Raw genomic sequence first — 18,942 nt, 5'->3', positions numbered from 1 at the left:
ATGGCTTAGGCTCAGGGGTTAAGCCTCTGCCATCAACTGTTGGTGTCAGCTACAACCTACAGCTGACACATAGGTTAAGCTGGCAGGACTGGAGTAAGTACTAATTCTGTGCAGCTTGGAAGCTGCCTTTCATTCAGAACTGGCGCTGGATGTGCCAAGGTTATGGAGAGGCCTGAGCCCCTACATAACTTCAGGACCACTGCAAGCAGAGTGCCTTTATTAAGACCAGTGTCTAAAACGCCGGTCTACATAAATGTGCCCAATAAAATTTATCCATAACATTCTTATTAGGTTAGTGCAATAATGATACTTTTTAGGTCTCATTCCCATTCCATTTTTCACGAACATGTGCTGTCCGTATTTTCTGCAGCCAGCACACGTACCCATTGATTTTAATGTGTCTCACTGACACATCCATGGAAGTCTATGGGTCTGTGAAAATCACGGACAGAACATGGATGGCAGCTGTGTTTTTTGCCCATTTTTCACTGATAGGAGACACTTAATTTTCAGCTGAGCATTGTCTGTGGAATACAGATGACATGCGGAGGGCAAAAAATGAAAACACATGGACTAAACACGGATCCTTCACAGACATTTTCACAGATGAAACGTGAATAGTTGTTTTAACATCAAACAGACACGTCAAACAGGCCTTACTGTGGGACGGGAGGGGGCCCAATTCAGAATTTTGCCCTGGGTCCCCATGATTTCTATGTACGCCCCTGTCTGTGGTACATTTGACAATGCACATATATTAACCCTATATTTGCACTGGCATACCTTTTTCCCTTGTACTGAAAAGCTTAGTAGTGGCACTTCACCAATAAATGCACTCTGCAATTTCATTAAAGGGGTTGGCCACTTTCTGGTAACTGTTGATCTATGTATTTGTAGGATGACTATACCGCACTTACTAGTTAACAAACATGCTTAACTAGATGCGTTAACTAAACCAGTTATGTTAGGCCTCTTGCACACAAACATATTTTCTTTCCTTTTTTTTCTGCAGACCGTATGCAAAGCCATTCACTTCAATGGGTCCGCAAAAAAAAAAACGGAAGTTACTCCGCGTGCATTCCGTTTCCGTGTGTCCGTATTTCCGTTCCGCAAAAAATAGAAGATGTCCTATTATTGTCCGCATTACGGAAAAGGATAGTACTATTCTATGAAGGGCCAGCTGTTAAGTTCCGCAAAATACGTAATGCACATGGATGTCATCCGTATTCTTTGCAGATCCGTTTTTTGGGAACCGCAAAATACATACGGTCGTGTGCAAGAGGCCTTAAGCTGACACCAATTGCTTGCTTTTTGATCGCTTTTGTTACAGAATATCACGATGAGTTATGAAATTTGAGTTAAAAGTTTGAGTGTTAAATCTATTACATCTGTATTCCCCTTGTTGGCCAAGTATTTTGTGCTGTCCACTGGGAGGTCCTTTCCATAAAATGGCTGCTGATGGAGACCAGAAAAATCACTCCATCTCTTCCATTCAAATATAATACAGCTGCCATCTGCACTTGCAGTGTTGGGAATTTAGTGCTGGTGCAGTGTATCTGAATGGAAGAGGCTTAGTGATGTGCTGGTAACATGACTCTCCATCAGTGGCCATCTTATGGACAGGACCTCCATGTGGACAGCACAAAATATTTGCCCAACAAGGGAACATGGCTCATTAATATACAGCAAATGGCACAGAATATCAACAAATGCTATATTAGCAAGTCCCATAATTTTACATACACATTGGTCAACAGTAACCAACCCGTTATATATAGCCTACAGTTGCATATGTCCATATACATCTGTATAAATTTGGCATATATGTTGGGAAATTTTCCTGAAGCACTGAAAATACATTATCTACTATGGTGGGATTTTTTTTTAAGACTTTTTAAAAAAGTCAGTTGGCACTGGTCTAATAGACCTGATGTGGTCAGGTGAAAGGATTACTGAAACACATTGCATTTTTACAATACAGAGAATCTCACTGTTATCCGCCTGGTGAGACTATCACTCTTTACACTTCAATCATTACTATCAGCACCCATTCAGAGGAATACCCCAGCTGAGATTGGGGACCAGCTCTTGTTCTACAATATATGGTCCCTAGGGCAAGGACTGACGGTGTTGGAGTAGTTCTCTTTAAATCTGTAGATGATGACTACAGAGCTTCTTTTCATCTGGTGTTCCAAATCTTACAAAGATATACAGTGGTCACCATAGTTCAGAGAGAAGCCAGATAGAACACAGAGATATGAATTTATCCTAGATCAGCAAGCTTCTTTCTCTAATAGCTCACCACCCATTTATTTTATGAAAACATTATAGAAAAAAGTAGTTAATCATCTTTATACAGTTTTATACATTTTATCTTTTTATCATTCTCGCAGCAAAATTTTGCCAATCAAAAATGAAATTGTCTGTTTATGTTCAGTACCCATGGCTGTCTACACTGAACAGTTCCCTAACCCTTCCCCAGTTCTGAGTTATGGCTGAAGCGTCCAAATAAGAGACTGTTAGAGCTGCCACTATGAGTACTTTCACACTAGCGTTTTTGTTTTCCGGTATTGAGTTCCGTGACAGCCAGGAGCTCAATACCGGAAATAAACTGATTAGTTTTATCCTAATGCATTCTGAATGGAGAGCATTCTGTTCAGGATGCATCAGTTCAGTCCCTCTTACGTTTTTTGGCCGGAGAAAATACCGCAGCATGCTGCAGTTTTTTCTCCGGCCAAAAATACTGAACACTTGCCGGAATGCCGATTTCAATTTACATTGAAGTGTATTAGTGCCGGATCCGTCATTAAGTGTTCCGGCAAAACTAAACCGGCTTTCCAGTCTGCGCATGCGCAGACCTTTAAAAATGCAAAAAATAATAATACCGTATCCATTTTTCCGGATGACACAGGAGAGACAGATCCGGTATTTCAATGCATTTTTCAGACGGATTCGCATCCGGATCCGTCTGACAAATGTCATCAGTTGGCGTCCGGATTGCCGGATCCGGCAGGCAGTTCCGGATGCAGAACTGCCTGCCGGAATCCTCTGCCGCAAGTGTGAAAGTAGCCTAAGAGCAGAGAAACCCGAGGGCCCTGCACATAGCTCCTGTGACTTATATAGCAACGTTAGCAGTTTTAACTCTTCAAACTCCTTTTAAGCATGCCATACATAAAAAGATACTGTATACTGAAGAGATAAATATTTAATTTGTGTGTAGATGGGGGTTGGGCAGGGGTACCAACTCTCCCCTGGCAAGATGTGTCAGGGGTTATAAGGGTCAGGTAGTTGGATCTTAACAAGTCCAATCCTTTCGTCTGACAGCAGCTTTTTCCGCATTCACAACACATGCATGCTTGGCTGCCAAGATTGGGAGAGATAGCTGTAACCGTTATGTGTATGACCAGCCGTACTTCTTTTATCAAAGGATACAAATTGCATATAAAACATTTATAATCCCATAATTATCAAGTTTGATTCTGGTGACCAAATACTATTTCTTCCCTAAAATCCTGCTTCTTCTAGAAGCTATGTTTCCATGTCTGCTCTTGAATGCTTAATTTCCGTTTTTACATATTCTCACATTCCTTATACATGACGAGAAAATTCATGGAAATATATGCAGGATAGGTTGTTATAGTTGGCATTGGCTTGTCATAATGCACATTACCATACACTGGATTAATGTAAAAGGTGCAACTTATTCATTTCAATTAGCTTTTCAGGTGGTGGTGAGAGACATGGATGCTATCACAAAGCAGACTTTGAAGAAACGAGAGTTAGCTGATTAGTTTCATGTCTATACAGTCTAAAACAGCGCTGCACAACATGTAAACCAGTAGTTTCATTAATGAAATTAAAATTTGACCTTTTCTTTGCTCATACTGTACATAAGTAAATGTTTTTTTTTTTTTTTTTTTTTTTTTTTTTTTTTACCCATGTCCCTATTCGTGAAGTAGGCAGCTGGCCATATTACCTCAGTGAAGCTACCAAGGGTTTATTATAAGCTTTTAAACGATACTCATTGTATGTATGTATGTGTACTGTGTATATATATATATATATATATATATATAAATATCCTTTTAACCTTATAATGGGTTGTTCCACCATAAGAATAGGATAGGGGATAATTATCTGATCGTTGGGAGTCTAACACTGGGACCCCCACGGATTACAAGAATGAAATGCCAGAGTCCCGAGAGTGAAAGGCAGGCATGCCACCACTCCATTTACCTCTATGGACTGCCAGAGATAATCAAACACTGTACTTGACAATCCTATAGAGATGAATGGAGTAGCAACGTACATGCGTGACTTAAGTCACTCCTAACTCTGGCATTTCATTCTTGTAATCCATGGGGGTCCCAGTGGTTAGACTCCCAACGATCAGATACTTCATACTTATCCACTATCCTGTGTGGAGGGGATAAGTTCTTATGGTGGAACAACCCTTGTAAGTTCTGTAAGTTGCAAGGTTGGGCCTGGATTGTACTTGCTTTTTCAACACAGATGCTAGATCAGATTGAGATCTGGGGAATCTGTAGACAATGAAACACCTTGAACTATTTATCATGTTCCTCAAACCTTTCCTAAACAATTGTTTTGCAATATGGCATAGGGCATAATACTGCACAGAAGGACACTGACATTAGGAAATAACATTGCCATGAAGAAGTGTAATGTACTTCTCCTTGGTATGGACCAGTTTTCCGTAGGTGGCACATATCAAAGAAGCATCCACAGAAATGCAAGGACCCATGGTTTTCCAGCACAATATCGGCCAGAGCATCAAAATGCCTCTGCTTGAGTTTAGGAAGATAGACGCCGCTCTAAATAAAGCTCTAAGCTGGCGGTGGATCCGCCGAAGTTATGAAGAGTAGCAGGCCTCTCCATAACTTTGGCGCATACAGCACCAGTCTAAATGTAAGACAACTTCATTGCTGGCTTACATTTAGACCTTTTTCTAAGCCTAAAACAGGTGTAGAAAATGGTAAATGAAGAGGGCCTGCTGGCCTGTCCCCTACCCCACCCACGCCATGCCCATTTATTTACACCTGGCGTGAGCAGGGCGAAGTTGCAGATTGCGGCGCAACTAACTTCTGCGCCACCTTCTGCGCCTGAAATACGCCTAATTTAGGCATACTTCAGCATGATGAATGACCACCATAGTTTTAATGTAATGGTTCATTTATGACTTTTGGTGGTACCAGCAGTGGATAAAGAATTGAGAAGACCCCCCCTGCAAGAACACCATATGGTTCTCTCAATCACTATGGAACCCATAATTTTGCGCAATTAATTTTACTAGCTTAAGGTCCTTTGTTGTGGACTATGTATTGGGTGAAAAAATACTATTCTTAGGCAATCATTGATAAAAAATGATATTGTGTCGGAAGTAACATTAATTAATCTGATTGTTCGTTCGGACAATTATCTGCCCCTGTGAAGGTCCTTAAATGAGCACTCATCAACATGCTACAGTATATCATTGATCAGTTACCTGGCAGAATTCTTCCCATATAAAACCATCCCTAATCCTTTACATGCAATCTATTCTAATAGACTTGATGGCAGGGGACTCTTACTCACTGGACCCTTGTATGTCTAACAACAAGGTTAGTACATACAAGAATTCACCTGTGTTCTGATGTCTTGGTGAATTATAAAAAAAAAAGGTATTTTTCCCTTTGCAGACAGAACAAGCTTGTTTTCCTGAGCATCTGTATATTGTCAGCGCTGGAACTGTATCAGCTACACATATCCGTACACAGCTGTCAGGCCAAACAAGGGTACTATCTAAATATACACATGGTGCTAGTGACAGGCTGAACATCTAGAACACAAGTTTATGCTGAGGAAAAGACCTTTAGCAGCAGTGACAAGTTGATGTCAAGAAAAGAGTTGTTTTCTGAACTCCCTGTCTGGTGCCTGCGCACTCCATCATGAGAACAGAAAATGATTCTGTCTACTGCACGTGCTGCTTATTGCAGAGGAAGAGACAGGACAGAAACAAAGTTTATGACTTATTGGGATGTAAGATTACCTCAGCCAACTACCCACCAACCCCACCAATACGTTTGTCCCTATTTCACCCCCCCTCCCCCCGGAATTAATACTCAGAAACCGTCTCCTTGGTATAAATGGCCGCAACGGCCCGTTTATTAAAAACCACCACATTCTCCTCCAACTTTTAACACTGATAAACATAACAGTGAACACATAACACAAAATTAATGTGCAATAACATTCCAACACTGTGTAAAGGATCCTAGAAGGCAACCCAAGCAAGCTGCGTTCATCACACCCCATCTTCACTTGACTTTTTACCTTACCCTCGGCCGCAGTCACCGACCCAAGGGCACCAAACCTTCCAAAATTCTCTCTCGATAAACCCCTGTAGGCCTTTTATCCCCCAACAGGAGCCCCATCCGTCGGCTTACCGACTTCCTGAGATGCACGCTCCAACGTGTCATGCACCTGTTTAAAACATTGAATTGCCTTCCAGGACCCTCCATTAACCTGCCACAAACGAACATTGGTGACACCTCACCTATGGACGTCCTGCCACACCTTCAAGGCTGTTTCCAAGCCCTCTAGGATCCCCAAGGCCCACATATCTGTGCCGACATCATTCAAGTGCACACCATCGGCCCTCAAGAATTGAGGCGAGGCAGCCTCCAAATCCTTATGCCGCACCACAAAGCCACCCTGCCGACGAACAAAATGACAATCAGACCTCAGACCAGACAAAAATAAATATGTCACCGCTCCATAGTGTGCAGTAAAAAAGAATAGACCCTCGACCCCGCAGGCCCCAAAAACAAAAAATCATCAAGATAGTGCAACACTGAGTTCCAACCCGCCTCACGCTTCACCACCCATTCCAAAAACAAACTAAACTTTTCAAACAAAGAACACGAAATAGCACAGCCCATCGGCAAACAACAATCCATATAAAACTGCCCGACCCATTTAAATCCCAACAAATAAAAACTATCCAGATGAATGGGCAGTAAACGAAACGCTGCTTCAATATCAGTCTTTGCCAACAGAGAACCCTGCCCGAAACGGCGCACCCACCGCACCGCCTCATAAAACGGCGTCTACGACACAGAACACAACTTGTCGTCAATACCATCGTTTACTGAATCCCCCGCTGGATATGACAGATTATGAATGAGCCAGTATTTGTTCGGCTCCATTTTTGGGACCAACCCCAACGGTGACACCCACAAACCCTGTAAAGGACACTCCGCAAACGGACCAGCAATCCTCCCAGCAGCGACTTCCTTAGCAATCTTGTCCCCAACCACCTCCGGACGCTGCAACGCGGAAGACAAGTTGCGAGCCGCAACTCCTACACCCTCTAAAACACACAGGATCCTAAAACCATCCCTAAAACCAGCTAACCACAACTCTGCCGCCTCCCTATTTGGATAAATCCTTAGAAACGGCTCCATCCCATCCACCCTCACCGGAGTCACCCCTCTTCTGCAAAGCCTCATATTTCTTTCCTTTCCCACGCCTAAAACACTGCGACAAGCTGTGGGCACCTCCGCAAACTGAACATTCATGCTTGAACCGGCAGAATCAGCCAAATACCTACAATATCCTTCGTTGAATTGCCAACGGCATCCCTTTTTTCCCCCACTATTGGAATCCGCCGCCGAGGAACCCCCGGCCGCACCCCGAAAGGGCTGGCGGTATAAGTCTATACCGCCGCTTCTCCTCCTCCTCTCTTTTGCTCTCCTCAGGCTTCACCCTATCCAAATGAAACTTTTCTAAAGGGAGTAAAGAAAATATTTCTACGTACTCGTACTTCCAAATCTTCTCACAGACCTCAGGCTTCAAGTGGGCCCCCATTGTCCCCTCAAAGCAGACATAAACCTCCCCCTTTGCTGCGTCCGCCAGCCTAACATCTTCACCTTCCTTAGGTTTTCCTCCCCCAATAGCCTCAGTTTCTACTACCGCTCCCCCGGCCGCCGCATCAGGCAGACTCACCACATGAACCACACTATCCCGCTCCCCAGCCCCCGCCACCGGCGCAGGTGCCCAAGCCGCAGCTGGAGATGTGACCGCCCCAGACCCCAAACGCGACAATAGTGACAACATGCCCGACAACAATTCTTGCGCCAAACCCTCCGACCCAGACCTGCCCAACTGATCAGATGTGACCCCACCCAACACATGAGCCTGACTCGACGTCCTCCCACCTGGCTGACCCTGGGGTATCCGCCCAGCAGCCGCAGACCGCGCTGACACTCCACTCGGCGTAGCTCCAACCGGTGATGAAGATGTCTTCGGACAGGTGTCTTCAGCGTTCACCGCTCGAACGTCCTCTTCCCACTCTTCTTGGCTAAGTTCCCCTTGTTCAAGCGACCGTTCCGGCAGAAGATCCCCGTCAACGTCCGAAAGACGGGGTCGCGGCTCTGCCGATTCGATGTCCAAGTGCCCACCACCTTGTGGCTGTCCCCGAACATCCCTGGCCTCCTCCACGAAATCCCTGCGAACGGGCTCTCAGGCCTGCCAGCCAAGAGCCGCACTGCGCCGTCCAGACGTATCCGATTCAACCTGCTGCACTGTGGGTGGAGCTAAACAGATTCCAACAGCCAGCGCTCTTCCCCTTGTACTCCCGCCTGCAGTACCAGGCCTCGCCACTGGTGTCGCTGTTGCTCCTCTCCTTGACCTCAGGCCTGCAGTACCAGGCCGCACCACCGGTGTCACTGTCTCTCCTCCACTTGACAGCAGGCCTGCAGTATCAGGCCGCACCACCGATGTCGCTGCCGCATCCAACCTACTCTCACTCTGGCAGGGAGAAGACTGTCGCCGACTGACCGATACAGGCCGCAGCACCACCCGCTCCGACCCGGTCACCAGCAACGCAGGCAGGCCCTCACCACAGGTCAGTGAGGCCGCAACCGCCGCCATCCTCCCGACCGGACTCCCGCTCACCGACACAGGTAAGGCCCGATGCGCCCGCTCCTCCGATGGGTCAGTCTGCGCCGATGTCGCCGCTCCGCGCCCCCATCCTGCCGAGAAGGAGACCGAAGAGGGGTGCTAGCCCGTCTTCCCCCTGCAGGTGCCCGACGGTGTATAGGATTCCTCCCGCTGCGACGGCCGACCATAACCCTTTCAGCGCCAACCGACCACAGCGGAGGGTCCCTAGTGGGGCTCCTTAAGCGTCGCCAAACCCGGGGGGTCGCCTCAGGGCTAAGTCTAACCGGTGGCCCTGACCTCCGGGCCCCGCTCCTCACAGTCGGCGCAGCCTCTATAGCGCCGACTCGCAGCCTCTATAGCCTGTGCCTCTATAGCCGCTTGAAAGCTCTGCTCCAACCAGGCAGAGCCATGCTTCTCTGCCGCTGCCCTGACCGCCGCAAGCAACTCATCCAGAGAGGACATGCCGCAAAAACTACGCTACCTCACACTACTCATGTTTTTTTTTAGCCCAACTCGCAGGTCTAACCCCGGACACTAATGCACGTGCCCCCCCCAAACAACCCTTCATATACAGCCCGTGAAATTAACTGATACCGCCCCCCCCTTTCCACCAATCAGACTACAGCACCGGAATCCCATAAAAATTAACACCTTCCTGCCTTCGTACTTCCCCCCAAGTCAGTATGCACTTCGCTACTGGCTGCGCCTCGCTCCATTGCTCCAATTCTCTGTGCATTACTTAGCAGGCAGAACACAGGCTGCAGTAGACTGACTGGTGGGTATATAGCCTAATTCTTTATGCCTCTTTACACTTGCGTTGTTAATTCCGATATTAATGTCTGACAGAGGATTTCAATACCGGAATTAAATGGATCTGTTTAGATTTTGCACATAAGGATGCAGTTGTTTGAAATCAAAACGGAAAATAAGGCATCCATCACTAAATACGTTGAAAGTCTTTGGTTGATGCATCTGTGTTTTAGGCTCACGCTGTGTGATGTCAGGTCACAGCACAGCGCGGCAGGAAGAGTTATGGATCTCAGGAGCGGTGGCGGCATCCAGAACAGGACAGGTGAGTTGGCATTTATTTTTTTTGTCTGGTCTGAGGTCTGATTAAGGGCTCATGCACACGGCCATGGCCCCGCCATGGCCGTATTGCGGCCTGCATATGAGGGGTCCGCAATACACGGGGCACCGGCCGTGTGCACCCTGCATCATGGATGCGGGGTGTTTCTGCCCGTGCCTCCACAACCCAAAAAAGTAGTGCATGCACTACTTTTTTGCGGTGCGGACCATCGATTGCGGATCGCGGAACCCATTCAAGTGAATGGGTTCGCGATCTGCATGCGGCTGCCTCACGGCAATTTGTGGTCCGCAGCACGGGCACGAAGCCCTTAAATTTGTGGGCATGAGCCCTAACATTCTAGGTCTAACCTGAGGTCTTTTTGGAGGCCTAAACTGCAGTTCATTTAGCATTGGTGGTCTAATCTGAGGTCTGATTGGGTGTCTGAGCTGTCTCTGGTCATTTTTCTGGACCTCTGATTCTTGTCCCTGTCATTAACCTAACCAATTGCATCTTTATCCTGATTCCATTATTGGGTGTTTTTAGTGGGTGCCACACGCCCATTTGTTTTTGGGCTATATTAATGCCCTTGTGTATATTTTTGTTTGTCCAAAATTATAGGGTGACCTTTTATCTGATGTAGATTAAAAGTTAAGTCTTAAGGGTCATGAATTATATTACATTATCTATACTCAGTTATGACTGTGTTATCTGTGGTGTTACATCGGACTGCAGATGACAACTACTGCATTATCTGTATTCAGATAGGAAAAATCAGGATCATAAATCAGAGAGGGAATACCCATGCTGGTGAGATAATAGGAATGGTCAGTAAAAAAAAGTGTTAATAAAAGATGTTAATCAGTCTGTTTGATGGTGCTCATAAATTGTCTATAGTTGTTTTCTTTATTTACCTGTCCGGACAGGGGGTAGTAGGTGGATCATAGGTGGAAATATCTTCTTTCCTCCTCTGCTTGGCTGCAGTGCATGTCAAGGGTGTAAATTACTTCTTGCTCTAACCTTCAAGTGTGGCGTCGCTCCGGACGGCAGCAGACGCTCGCGCGAGGGAGCTACAGGTCTGTTGCTAGGTAACTTCAGCTAGTGACATCACAGCCCTTGCTATGGATGCTGTAGAGGGACAAAAAGAGTATCCAATGCGTTTCTGAGCCAAACGGGCTCCTTCATCAGGGAAGAGAGAGTTATCACTGTGTTATCTGTGGTGTTACACAGGACTGCTGATGACATCTACTACATTTTCTTGTGGTGTCTCACATGTAATTGAGGGTATATGTGTCTCCCAGGTTCCTAACAAATGCTGAGGAAAGCTATTTAGGAAAGGGTTAAAACCTAAGCCTGGGTCCTGATGAGGTGCACATGGCGAGTTGCTGTCTGCATCCATTCCTGCCCCATTGAAAATGAATGGGTCCGCATCCGCATAATTGCGGAACGGGTGCAGACCATCCATACTGACATCTGAACCACAAAGTCCTTTACCTGTTCCCTGCGACTCGGGCGGCGCATGAGGCAGAACTGGGAAGGAAATTTTAATAAATAAACTGACATACAGTGAGGATTACACTGTATCAAACCAAATCACCTCATAGGGATCATTCTCCAGTGCCCTGCCTGCCCTTTTACTGTCATTTCTGTCTGGAAATTTTTCAGCCATGGCATCCAAAAAGTGTCAATTGAGTGCAAAAGCAGTTTAGACCAGATAAATGACAGCGACTTAGAAGTACTCGCTGAATTGAGCAATAGTGTTTCATGGGGGAAATTCCTCATCCGACACTGAACAGACAAGTGACAGTGACGAATCTGCACCTAAGCTCAGCGATGTGCGAACCTGGTGCCCTATTGATTGTGGTACGGGTCAGGTAGCGCCCCCCAAGATTCCCGTTTACTGGAACACCTGGTATCAAGTAGACGTTGAGCACAACCCTTTAGCATACCTACAATTATTTCTGACCGATGAGGTAATTGAAAAAATTGACAAACCGTTACAAAGAGCAACAATCCGCTACTCTGTGTCACAAGTTTTTAAGAAGCAGAAAGTGGGAACCAGTGACCAAAGATGACATTTGGAAATTTCTGGGCCTAATAATACTTCAGGGAGTGGTGGTAAAACCCCTGCAGAAATGGTATTGGACCACTAATAAATTACTTGCAACTCTATTTGTTGGCACAGTTATGTCAGAGTACAGATTTTCCCTGATTATGAAATTTTTTCACTTCACAAACAAAGAAAAATTTGATGAAACTACTCATCCTGCACCAAAACTAAAGAAAATTTGGGAAATATATCAAGTGATTGTGAAGATTTTCCAACAAACCTATGTGCGAGAAAGAGACATCAGCATAGATGAAAGTCTAATGGCCTACAAGGGACGGCTCAGCTGGATACAATACATCAAAGAGAGCATTATTTGGCATAAAATCCTATATGCTCTGCGAATCGTCAACTGGCTACATTTGGAATTAAGTTATATACACTGGAAAAGGCACAAAATTCAATCCATCTGAATGAGCCCTTAGGAAAATACCTGCATGATATGGTATATCATGGAAGATCCCACTTCTTTATTTACATATGAATTCATAAAAACTATTTGTGCCCCCATATTTAAGTGAACCTGTCACGTCGAACATGCTATTTGAGCTATAGGCAGCAGTGATGGACGAACATCGGCCGGGACGATTCGCGAATGCACATTCGCGATCAAATGTTCGTGCACCACGCGTTCACAGCGGGCCCCATTCACTTTAATGGCAGGTGAACCTTAAAACCGTTTAGGTCATATTTGCAGCCAGCAAACAATTACTAGAAGTACACAAATAGTACCATAACATGGACAGTGATATACCAGAGGGGGATCATTGGCAAAAATTCCCACAAAAAATATGTATTTTAATCAGGGGCCATTTTTATGCATCTTAAAGGGAAACTCTCAAAAATGTGCCCTGCTGGAGCCTAGAAATTTTTTATTTTAGGCCACGGGAGTACGGGCCCCAAAAATTAGGCATTCACCTGACAGAAAAGAACTTGTGATTCTGTGGCTGGAGTTACATTAGGCTGTCACTAGATAAAAATAGAACTGTAGGCCACTGGAGTAGAGGCCCAAAAAATTAGGCATTCACCTGACAGAAAAGGCCTTTTATGCCGCTGTATATACATAAGACAAGGACCATTCTTTGTTCTGGGTGGTGGCGCATATGTGTGGGCAGGTATGTGGAAATTCTATTACACGTGGTCGTCAGAGGTGTTGAATTACTTTGAGATCCATGCCTCATTCATTTTTAGAAATGTGAGGTAGTCCACACTGTCGCAAGCTAGGCGACTGCGCTTATCGGTCACAATCCCCCCTGCTGCGCTGAACGTCCTTTCGGACAGGACACTCGATGAGGGGTAAGCCAAGACTTCAATTGCAAATTGTGCCAGCTCTGGCCACAGGTCAAACCTGCACACCTAGTAGTTTAGGGGTTCCTTGCTTTTCAGAGCGTCCACATCGGCCATTAACCCAATGTAGTCGGACACCTGTCGGCCTAGGCATCCCTGAGGCTGTATCCGGAGGGCGGCTGTCGATAGGTTGACTGCAAGAATGATCTTATATCCGAAGTGACCCACACATCTTCAAACCACTCCCTTCTTGCAGGCGCGGTAGAATTGGTACCCGCACTTGTTTCACTGTGGGTGGAAATTCCTCTGCCAGTGCCCGCAACACCAGAATGCAGCATCTCTCGCAGCAAGACCTCGAAATGCTGCATTCTGACAGCCCTTTGTGATGCTGGTAACATATCCACCATTTTGTGTTTGTACCGGGGGTCTAAGTACGTTGCCACTCAGTACTTGTTCTTGCCCTTTATGCTTTTTATACGGGGGTCCCTCTGCACACTGGAGCATGAAGGCCCCCATTTGCACTAAATTTGAAGTGGTAGAGCGCCCTGGCTCCTGCTCATCGCCAAGAAGAATGTCGTCCTCGGTTTCCTCCCCCCAGCCACGGACAACACCATGGATCCCCGAAAAGTTTGAAGTCCCCCTCAAAGCCTGCTCTTCTTGCTCCTCCTCCTCCTCCCCCCAGCTACCATCCTCCTCTGACTCCTGCTGACTTGTCTCAGATGGAGTAGCTCCCCCTGGGAATTCATTCAGCATTGCGACTTCCTCATGTTCCAGCTCCTGCTCCTCGACGGCTTGATCAATGACACAATGCAACGCAGGCTCCAGAAAGAAGGCATAAGGTACGATGTCACTAATGGCGCCCTGGCTGCGACTGACCAGTTAGTTGATCTCATCAAATGGCCACAGAAGTCTGCATGCATCGCGCATGAGCAGCCACTGGCGCGGTGAAAAAAAAACAAGCTCCCAGAACCTGTCCTGTCGCAGAGTTCGTACAGGTAGTCGTTAACTGTACTTTTCTGCTGGAGCAGCCTATCATGCATATACAAGGTGGAGTTCCAGCGCGTTGGGCTGTTACAAATCAGATGTCTGATGGGCAGGTGGTGTCGCCGTTGAACATCAGCAAAGCGAGCCATGGTCATGTAGGATCTTCTAAAATAGCCAGAGATTTTCCTGGCCTGCCGCAAGACGTCCTGGACCCCAGGGTATTTGGCAACTAATTGCTGCACGACTAAGTTCAGGATGTGTGTCATGCACGGCACGTGTGTCATTTTGCCATGTTTCAGCGCGCTCAGCAGATTGGCACTGTTGTCGCACACCACTTTACCAACTGTCAAATTGAGTGGGGTTAGCCACTGATCAGCCGGTGACCGCAAAGCTGAACGGAGTTCAGGACCAGTATGGCTCTTGGCTTCCAGGAACAACAGCCGCAGAACAGCATGGCAACGTCTCACCTGGCACGTTGAATAGGTTCTGGGAGCTTTGGGGTCGCAGCGGAAGAGGCGGTAGAAGTGGAAAAGGAGGAGTCAGCCAAGGAGGAGACGGAGGATAGAGTAGGAGGAGGAGAAGAAGAGGCAGGCCTGCATGCAATCCGTGGCGGTAACACCAAATCCACAGGATACATGCTTGAGGGCCATCAGAAGGTTCACCCAGTGGGCAGTCAAAGTGATGTACCTTCCCTGCCCGTGTTTGCTAGACCACGTGTCTATGGTCATATGTATCTTGGCACCGACACTGTGTGCTAGAGATATATTCACTTGCCGCTGAACGTGGCCATATAGCTCTGGGATGCCCTTCTGGGAGAAATATTTCCTTCCGGGGACCTTCCATTGCGGTGTGCCAATGGCCACAAATTTTCTAAAGGTCTCCAAGTCCACCAGTTTATATGTCAGTAGTTGGCGGACTAGCAGTTCCGACAAGCCAGTGGTCAGCCGTTGGGCAAGATGTTTATCCAGTGTCATCATCTTTTTACGCTCGAACATTTGGGCCATGGAATCCTGCATTATGCCAGATGAATGCGACGATGGCACGGTGGAAGGTGGCATGGAGGACAAATGGGAGGAGAGAGGAGAAAAAGAAGAGGCAGGACGTGGAGTGCCGGGAGTGTAACTTTGTGGGTTCTGATGGTGTTGCTCCCACTGGGCTCTGATGGCGTTTCTCCCACTGAACTCAGTGATGGGAGGCCAGGTGCCTTCTTAAGGCAGTCATCCCTAGGTGAGTGTTGGACTTACCACGACTTATGCGTTGACAGTACAGGCTGCAGATGGCAACATTATTGTCAGCAGCTGACACGTTAAAAAAAGCCCACACTGCGGAGCCATGTGCTACCGTCCTGGAAGCGCCAGAAGTGACCGTGCATGATGGATGGCTAGCTCCAGAAACATTTGCTTTTTGCCTCCTATGTCCTGCAAGCTGTGCCTGTTTCTCCTCCTTCTCCTCCCTTTCTGCTGCTCCATCTCTCCCACGTGACAGCCATCGACACGTCATCATCGTCACCTTCACCACCACTGACATTTGAGGTCTCGGAGTAGGCAGCAACAGCGGGGACCTCCCTCCTTGGTCTGATCTGGGTACTGTCGTCAGACCACTGCTACCTTCTCTTCCTCATCCGATGTCAAGAATAGCTGCACATCGGTAATGTCTGGGAATGGGTGGGAAAATAATTCCTCTGATTCGTGTGGAGGGGCTATGGTGGTGGTGGTGGATTTGGGGTGCACACAGCTAAGAGTAAGGAGGGTGCAGATACAGAGGATGAGGAGGGAGCAGAAGCGGAAGATTGAGTGAGCCACTCAACCAACTTTGGTGTGTCCTTTGAAGTAATCGCACACGCCTTATCCAACTTCCCGCTTAATCTCCAACCTTATCCAACTTCCCGCTTAATCTCCAGAAGAGCAGTATTTGTGGTAGCAGGTATATTGCAGGCCTCAATCAATATTTGGTGGAAGCAGGTATATGTAACCCCTTAATCAGTCTTTTGTGGAAGCAGGTATAACACACCCCTCAATCCATTTTTTGGGGGGGCAATTAGTATATCACACCCATTGCAATTAGTTCCAATAGCATTTGTCCTTCTATATAGCTGCGGTATTGCAACAGAAACGCACACAACTTCTGCACAATTCAAATGCACTATATAGAAAGTATATTATAGGTATATCACACACCTGCCTCAATCAGTTTTTTTGGGGGGCAACTGGTATATTACATCTGTTGCAATTAGTTGTTCCAATAACGTTTGTCCCACTATATAGCTGCGGTATCGCAGCAGAACCGCACACAACTGCTGCACAGTACAAATGCACTATAATATACTTTCTATGTTAGAAAGTATATTATAAGTACAAACCGGATTCCAAAAAAGTTGGGACACTATACAAATCGTGAATAAAAACTGAATGCAATGATGTGGAGGTGCCAACTTCTAATATTTTATTCAGAATAGAACATAAATCACGGAACAAAAGTTTAAACTGAGAAAATGTACCATTTTAAGGGAAAAATATGTTGAATCAGAATTTCATGGTGTCAACAAATCCCCAAAAAGTTGGGACAAGGCCATTTTCACCACTGTGTGGCATCTCCCCTTCTTCTTACAACACTCAACAGACGTCTGGGGACCGAGGAGACCAGTTTCTCAAGTTTAGAAATAGGAATGCTCTCCCATTCTTGTCTAATACAGGCCTCTAACTGTTCAATCGTCTTGGGCCTTCTTTGTTGCACCTTCCTCTTTATGATGTGCCAAATGTTCTCTATAGGTGAAAGATCTGGACTGCAGACTGGCCATTTCAGTACCCGTATCCTTCTCCTACGCAGCCATGATGTTGTGATTGATGCAGAATGTGGTTTGGCATTATCTTGTTGAAAAATGCAGGGTCTTCCCTGAAAGAGATGACGTCTGGATGGGAGCATATGTTGTTCTAGAACCTGAATATATTTTTCTGCATTGATGGTGCCTTTCCAGACATGCAAGCTGCCCATGCCACATGCACTCATGCAACCCCATACCATCAGAGATGGAGGCTTCTGAACTGAGCGTTGATAACAACTTGGGTTGTCCTTGTCCTCTTTGGTCCGGATGACATGGCGTCCCAGATTTCCAAAAAGAACTTCGAATCGTGACTCGTCTGACCACAGAACAGTCTTCCGTTTTGCCACACTCCATTTTAAATGATCCCTGGCCCAGTGAAAACGCCTGAGCTTGTGGATCTTGCTTAGAAATAGCTTCTTCTTTGCACTGTAGAGTTTCAGCTGGCAACGGCGGATGGCATGGTGGATTGTGTTCACTGACAATGCTTTCTGGAAGTATTCCTGAGCCCATTCTGTGATTTCCTTTACAGTAGCATTCCTGTTTGTGGTGCAATGTCGTTTAAGGGCCCGGAGATCACGGGCATCCAGTATGGTTTTACGGCCTTGACCCTTACGCACAGAGATTGTTCCAGATTCTCTGAATCTTCGGATGATGTTATGCACAGTTGATGATGATAGATGCAAAGTCTTTGCAATTTTTCGCTGAGTAACACCTTTACGATATTGCTCCACTATCTTTCTACGCAACATTGTGGGAATTGGTGATCCTCTACCCATCTTGGCTTCTGAGAGACACTGCCACTCTGAGAAGCTCTTTTTATACCCAATCATGTTTCCAATTGACCTAATTAGTGTTAATTGGTCTTCCAGCTCTTCGTTATGCTCAAATTTACTTTTTCCAGCTTCTTATTGCTACTTGTCCCAACTTTTTTGGGATTTGTTGACACCGTGAAAATTGGAATCAACGTATTTTTCCTTTAAAATGATACATTTACTCGGATTAAACTTTTGATCTGTCATCTACGTTCTATTACAAATAAAATATTGACATTTGCCATCTCCACATCATTGCATTCAGTTTTTATTCACAATTTGTTTAGTGTCCCAACTTTTTTGGAATCCATTTTGTATATCACACCCCTCTGTGTATCATACCTATACACCTATACACACCTAGCACACCTACACCAATACTTAAAAAGACTTTTGTGGACCTAATAGCTAGTGTTTGGTGTCCCTAACAGCCTGTCCCTGCTCCACACAGCAACCTCTCCCTACACTGACAAAATACAGAATGTAAAATGGCAGCCAGATCAGATTCTGTTATAGGGTGGGAGTGTGTCCATGTGCTGAAACATCTCAATTGGCTGTCTTGTCCCATCTGATGGATAGTCATGGGTCAGGGTTCGGCGCAATGCAAAAGAATATGGCACGCACGAACTGTAGGCAGCATGTTATAGAGCAGGTGGAGCTGAGTAGATTGATATATATATATATATATATATATATATATATATATGTATATATAAAATGGAAAAGATGGGCAGCACTCCAGAAAGTAAAAAATACAAAAAGTCTTTATTTACCCCAGTGGGACATGCGACGTTTCGGCTCTAGACAGGAGCCTTCCTCAAGCAGTGTACAGAGACAAAATGCCAAGATTATATAGCAACACACTCATTCATTAAAATGGGCAAAACATGTGCAATTAATTCATAGTGATTAATAAGTAACAAAGTAA

At 45.9% G+C, this 18,942-nt stretch overlaps 1 protein-coding gene across 2 annotated transcripts in view; it reads left to right on the top strand.

The window, feature by feature from the left end:
- EDIL3 (EGF like repeats and discoidin domains 3) overlaps positions 1 to 18,942 on the top strand; it is a 905,544-nt gene that overhangs the window by 657,721 nt on the left and 228,881 nt on the right. The window lies entirely within an intron of this gene.

Source organism: Bufo bufo, chromosome 2 (genome assembly GCF_905171765.1).
Source record: "Bufo bufo chromosome 2, aBufBuf1.1, whole genome shotgun sequence".
NCBI classification, from domain to species: domain Eukaryota; kingdom Metazoa; phylum Chordata; class Amphibia; order Anura; family Bufonidae; genus Bufo; species Bufo bufo.
This window is presented reverse-complemented; position numbering and strand designations above follow the sequence as displayed.